This window comes from Sinohyriopsis cumingii, chromosome 12 (assembly GCF_028554795.1).
Source record: "Sinohyriopsis cumingii isolate HCF-2022 chromosome 12, ASM2855479v2, whole genome shotgun sequence".
Lineage (NCBI taxonomy): Eukaryota > Metazoa > Mollusca > Bivalvia > Unionida > Unionidae > Sinohyriopsis > Sinohyriopsis cumingii.
The window spans coordinates 97,197,280-97,204,404 of record NC_142972.1 but is presented as its reverse complement, the minus strand read 5'-3'; the positions used below and the strand labels follow the sequence as shown (position 1 = coordinate 97,204,404).

The 7,125-nt window shown below is 32.9% G+C and overlaps 1 long non-coding RNA gene across 1 annotated transcript; it reads left to right on the top strand.

Moving 5' to 3' along the window:
* The first annotated feature begins 3,428 nt into the window (after positions 1-3,428).
* On the top strand, positions 3,429-6,434 carry LOC149787049 (uncharacterized). Its single transcript, XR_016425250.1, has 3 exons — positions 3,429-3,649; positions 4,478-5,429; positions 6,175-6,434. It is a non-coding gene; the product is annotated as an uncharacterized LOC149787049 (long non-coding RNA).
* Positions 6,435-7,125: the final 691 nt, after the last annotated feature.

Genomic DNA, 7,125 nt, shown 5'->3' with positions numbered 1-7,125 from the left:
TTTGTATGGTCAGATTGATAAAGTTATGTCTGAAGTCGATATCGTAGATTTTACACATCACGTTGAAAGATAACCCATCAGATCCATCAGTGGCAAGAAAAAGTAATGTAGAAATATATCAAAACATCTTCCAAAATAAGTTCTCACTCACATTTGTTTGAATAATTATATTTTGTCAACCATGTTTGATGATCAGCATGAAACTGCATTATGTTAACCATGTTTTGTTCATCAGTTTTGTTAATCAGCACAAACCTGGATCATATCAAAAAAGGTTTTGACGATCACTAGAAAACTGTATCATATCAACCACGTTTTGACATCACCATGAAATTATCATGTCAACCATTTTAAAATCAATGAAACATGTCATATTCAGAGTGTATGTGTCTGTATAGAGTTAGGTTGTGAGTGAAAGAAGAAAACCGACTTCTGCATCAAATTTAAGTTGTATACAAAGAAGGCTAATTAAGAATGGATGGGGTGTAGAATTTGCATTTCATGCTTCTCTCGTTGCAGATTTTAATTAATATCCTTTTTAAAGTCAATCTAATGATGGAATTGCTAAAGCTAATATCATTTTGTTTTCTGCACAGGAGATAAAACTACAGAAGTCACTGTGTCTGTTTGTGTCTCGATTTAAGTTGTAATTTGAAGAAGAAAAATGACTTCTGCATCAAATTTCATTTATCCACAAAGAGGACTAATTAAAGATGGGTGGGGTATATAACATGCCTTTCATGATTTTCTTGTTGTAGGTTTTAATTAATATCCTGTTCAGTTGTAATTTGAAGAAGAAAAATGACTTCTGCATCAAATTTCATTTATCCACAAAGAGGACTAATTAAAGATGGGTGGGGTATATAACATGCCTTTCATGATTTTCTTGTTGTAGGTTTTAATTAATATCCTGTTCAAAGTTAGTGTAAAGATGCTAAAGCCATCATCATTTTATTTTCTGCACAGAAGACAAAACCACCAAAGGAAGAGGAGATGATGAAATAAGAGAATCTGTAACTCCGGAGATATCAACACAAACAGAACAGGTAGATGTAAGTAGTCCATATCTGATTCATACAACATAGACAGTTCACAATAAATTGCAATCAGCTGATGTGAGTAGTGTAGATGTAATTTCTAAAACTCAGAGAGTACACAACCCACTACAGTCAGTAGATCTAAATAGTCCTTATCAAATTGATACAATGCAGACACAATACAATCCACTACAATCAGTAGTTGTAAGTAGTCCTTATCCAATTCATGCAGCTTCAAAATATACGTACTAATTGGATTGTTTCTTTATCAATAGTGTGATTTCTGTAGCAATCATATGGAAAATTGACTAATGATACTTACATCCCTTTACATAGCACTATTATTGCAAGTATTAAAACAAAACAGAACGGAAATAATACAAGTGCTTTATAAGTGCCATTACCAAATCAGACCATGTTAAATAGGAAGAGTCATAGCAAGCCATTGTACACATTCATACAAAATATACCAATGCACCGTTTAGTTGAGATAAAATTACTCAAAGTAGAAAACAGCTGTAAAACAAAGCAGCATGTTAAAGTTTACTACCAAATATATTGACTGGAAATTATTATTATCCTGATGTCGTTCAACCCAAGGGATATATAGAATATGAATAATGAAGCACCAGATTTTGAAAGAGAATCGATCCATATTTCACTGAAGATCCTGTACCCAAGAATTATAAAACTGAAATTTGTGCTGTTTCTTGATGCTACTTGGCATGATTGATCGATATCATGTTGTTACCAAAGTGCATGTTTCTCCATTTTTAGACAAAAACATGGTCCCGCTTAATTTCATGAAAAAGGAATGGACTATATAACACTTGATAGGGCTAAAAACATGCTAATGGCTTCTGTGTTAATTAGGACAAAGACATTTTGTTATATTAAGTCACATTTGTTGGCAGCCGTATGATGAATACGTGTACTTTTATGCTATCCTGAATTTATTTTCATGAACTCTAACACAATTGTTGGACATTCATTACAATTGTTTATTATGTGCTTATAAACTTATTTCAGCATAGTATATCCATGTTTATGTTAGAAATAAACGTGTAAAATGAAGACAAAACATGCTCGTACAGAGTCGTAATAATGTGGAGATAACTGGCTGGAGATTCCTATTACATGGAGTTAAGTAAACTAAAGTATCATAAACTTATGGAAAACAAATTTTTGCAGGTGGCACGTAAAACTTCTGAATTCACATCAGTGCCTACTATGTATCGATTGTTCAACTCTAAGGAGAAGAAAGGCTAACTTGTTATATCCAGTATTTAATTAATGTTGTATGTCCTTACCTGTATATAGTTAGTAAATCATACTTCCATTGAAAATTAAAAGGAACATGTGTCAGTATCACTGTGGTCAAGATAGGTCTTATCTGAATAGATTTTAATATAAACTTTAATTTAGCATTAATTGTTTTATGTTCATAATGCTTGAACAATTGAATTTAATGCTCAGTTTGAGGTCTTAATTACAGATCTTATACTTGGTAATTGCTACTGACTATTGTAAAAGAAATGTAACGCACAAGCAGCCTGTCCTATTGATAGGTTTATTACATTTATGTTCTAAAACACTCTGCGTCAAATTTTATTAAATTCCATATTCAAGGTAGCTACTTCATATCCTTGTGAACTGAGTGGACATCAATAATTTGATTTAGCAAGTATTTTATTTTAAATTGTACTCAGTCACATACCTGAAAAGATATATATTTGACATGTAAGCATCTGAAAAGCAAATCCATTTTATACCTGTAGTTTAATATGTGGTTTAGCAACACAATAAAAACTACAAAATTCCACATTTGATTAGCCTTTTCCGTCAGTATCATTTTGGGAAGGGGGTGTGATTTTCTTTATAATTAAAATTGTTTCATTTGACCAAAAGAGACGTTGTTTTCAACTAATATAATATATATGGTTAGGTGCTTGTTCTACAAATCATAATGTAAAATTCCTTTTACAAAATAATGCAGATTCTGCTCCTACAAAACATATGACCTGTTTATAGATGTTGTTATATCCTTCTTTCTTACTTTTGTTTTAAAATCAGATATACATCCATTTTCAGGATTGAACAATTTTTAATATTACTTATTTTGTAGATGAGAGATTCTGTTGGTGAAGTAACTTCAAGGGTAACAGATCAGCCTACACGTAATAAATATTCAAAGCCTTTGCCAGAAGGAAAGAGATACCATGCTTTTTTCAGTTACTCTAGCTCAGATATACATTGGGTAAAGCAAACTGTAGAGAGACTAGAAAATGACTATGGATTTGTTTGTTGTGAGTATGATCGGGACAATACTCCTGGTACATCATTATTGCGATTTGCTGATGATAGCATCAGAAAGTCCTATAAAACAGTTGTTGTTATGACCAAGGAAGCTTTCCAGAGCGATTTTGTTTTACATGAATTCGAAATGGCCATTATTCAAGGTTTTGAGGAGAGGAGAAAATGTGTTGTCCCAGTTTTATTGGAGGACTGTGAAGTTCCACGTCGCCTCGGGATCCTTAATTATGTTGATGCTCGAGGTACTGAAAAGATCAACATATGGTTGCCCAAGTTAGTGATGGAGCTAGAACCTTAAGGTGAGCAATCACTTTACTAGGTTTCCAGTCATAAATGTCTAATTGAGTGAGCCAAAGGAACTGTTTGTATGAACGAACTTGCTCAGGAGTTTTGATATGATTTCCAATTTGACAATGTAATTTACATTCATATTTTTTCTTATATTCTTTTATAATTTGGATAGAGTCACGCATCCGATTAGAGTGTACCTCACACTGTAGTAAACATATTTGTGTTACAACCCCGAGACCCTCCTGTGTGTACTGTAACATTCATACATATTTACTATTTATATTTATTGTATGTGTCACATATGCAAGGTGAGATGGGTTTTTTCAAGAATGGGGGTCCATTTTAGGTAATTATTCCTACAATTAAATAGACCTTTAAGACCCAGTGACTACTTGTTAAATAAAACATGGCAGTGTGAGTTTGGTAGCATGTCATAATGTTGAGTTTTCATTTTCTATTTTATATTGCATGTAATGCCAGGGTTCTTCCTCCGCCAGTTATACTGGCCGCCATGTATAGCCTATCTTGTGCTGAAAAATGGCGTTAAACCCTATAACAACAACATATAAACAACATTGTATGTAATATGACATTTTCTATTTTTTATTATATCTAGCATGTCGTTGTACGGAATTTTCCTTTAATAATTTATATTGCATGTGATATGTCTTTATATGGACTTTTACTCTTAATAGAAGTGTTGTCCTCATAGTAATGTCTTTTTTCTGTATGACATATAAATGATTTTATATGTGATTAATATGTCTTGATCAATTATATCTGCATACATGATCATCAAAATTCCAATAGTTTATGGTTTTACATATGTTCTACAGGAAAATAAAGACTCTAGCAGCAAAATGACATGGAGAGGACAGTCATTTAGCTCTGAGAAGGACCAAGTAATGGAAAGTGAATGTTACACCTACGAGAATGTGAAAAAGAACATGAAAAAGGAACGTGAATGTTTTTATGTCCATTAAACAAGTTTACAGCAACAATTTGTCTGTGTAATGCACTGACAGCTTTATGTTCTGATGCTTTAAGGGAGACTCTTGTCAATCAAGTGCATGTACGTTATGCCACAGGTGCTCGACGCGAGATCGATGTTAAGAACAGAAAAAAAAACAATCATCTAAAGGAAAAAAAATCATACAAAGTGACGAAAATACCATAGATTACCCCGATGACCCGTTCTGACATAGGACCCTCTCTATCGTAATATATAAGAGAGAAGGTACGGAACTTCCAAATACTTCGCTCCACCTATGACCCATGACGACTTTGTTCCTATAGATGACTGTCTTTTTTTTCTTAACATAAAGCTCGCGTCGAGCAACTGTGCGTTATGCTAACAATTACAAAGCATCCTGGCAAACAAAGCCCATTTGGTCAGTAAATGACTGTTGAAACCAAAGACATGTTGTTTTCCCATTTCTTGGGAATATGCGTGTCTGGAATTTCGTTGCTGTATAATATAATCCGAAATGTAACTTCAATTTCTGGTCCAACAGGAGGCCATGAAAATCCTGCAAAAGTCAACATAGAGAAACATCTTTAGAGGCCAGTATGTAAAATATTAGTCATTGTGTAGATAGAAAGGTTAGAGTTCAAGGATTACTCGCAGGATACTGATGACGTGATTCATGACAAGGAAAGTGTTAATTGGTGTCCAGAAGTATCGAATATAATTAGAGAAGCATACCATTTAGGACATCACCTCGCATCATGCCCTTCAACCCTTCAACTTTAGAAACAATGCAGATGCATAGAAAAACCAAGTCTGAGGTAACGTTCAGTAATATTTCATGTATGTTTTATATAGCTATATGACCACTTTCAACAGGTGTCAATAACTAATGTCATTTTTAATCTTCAATACATATCATATTTATTATGAGAAAACGTGTGAAAGTTGATGCCATGGTTTTTAAAATGGTGACTTTAGACTTAAATATTTCACACATAATCTGTCCAATACTTCAGATGCCTACAGCGTATCTGTTTAAAATACTTTGTAATGGTCTGGGTGAACATTTGCGATTTGAGTTTTCCATTATCATTCTTCTTCTATAAAAAGCTCTTCTTTTCTCTTTTAACTCATTTTGATAGGTTATATATATATATATATATATATATATATATATATATATATATATATATATATAAGCAATCTTAGCTACTGGAAGTGTCATTTCAACTGAGGATCTATGACCAATTTTCTGTAGTATAGCCTGTATCGTAACTTTAAACATATGTAAATAGGTCACATAGGTCATATAATCTTGTTCAAAATGAAATGTGTGTATAATATATATGTATATGTATATAGGATATGTGTATATAGGATATATGCACATTTAAACTGTGAAGTTGGAAAGTTACAAAAGTATAAAGACAACATCTTTTAAACAAAATTATTTATCAAACCTTTCGTGAAAAATTATATTGATATGTTAATGATTATTTTTTCACCATTATTGGGATCATAAATGTCAAAGAAACAGTCGTCAAATGGAATTCTCTTTCTCAGATGCAAACAGGAGGAATGTTGGTTGACCATGGAAGCTGTTCATGTGGTGTTTCTTGATAGGGCGAATGTAGTCAGCAGTCATACACAATGAAAGTCTCTCCACACATGGACAAGGCCATTCTTACCACAAAGAAGGTATTCGAGTACAGTGATAATTTTTATTTTGTGGTTTATGTACTGTGATGTATACAAAACTACTATTCACTGCTTAGCTAATAAGACTTTAAACACGTAAGACAAATTCTGAATATATTGTTATGCAATTGTGTTATCTTCATTTGAATATTTAGTCAGGCCCTTTGTGCCATAGGAAAATGATAGTCATGGTTAAATTACCATCTTACTCTAGTTCTGAACGAGAAACTTTTTTCCCATTTTGTGCAAAACAAATGGATGGACATGTGAACATTCAACTATTAGCATAGTGCATAACGTTGTTGTGTATCTAGCTGATTCATTGAAGCATGTATTTGTATCGCTCGCCCTTTCTTTCTACCCTTATTTATTTTATGCCTTGATTATATAGTCAGTCTTATCAAGTCTCGTTTTCTTTTCTGAATTGAATGTAAAGTTGGTCTCAAAAGTACACCTATTGATAAATCTATATGGCCTAAGTTTCTTTAAATATTTAAACACTTTTGAAAATACTAACTCTTGCAATACAAACGGGTTTCTTAGTTTCTGGTCACCACCAACTTATGTATTTCATGATATTTATGCCAACAGGGGCAGTTTACCAATGATTCATGTTGCTTACGTCTAAATATATGATTGCATTATACTGTTTACAAAGGCTTCAAGATACAACTAGCCTTTATACAAGTGAACTGTATAAAGCATGATTGTATCTTGTTTTTCAAGTTTATGTATGTGGCTCAAATGAACAGTCAAGAAGAACTTATGAGATGGGGTTACGGCTGATATCCATCGTATGTCATCTGTCTGCCTGTT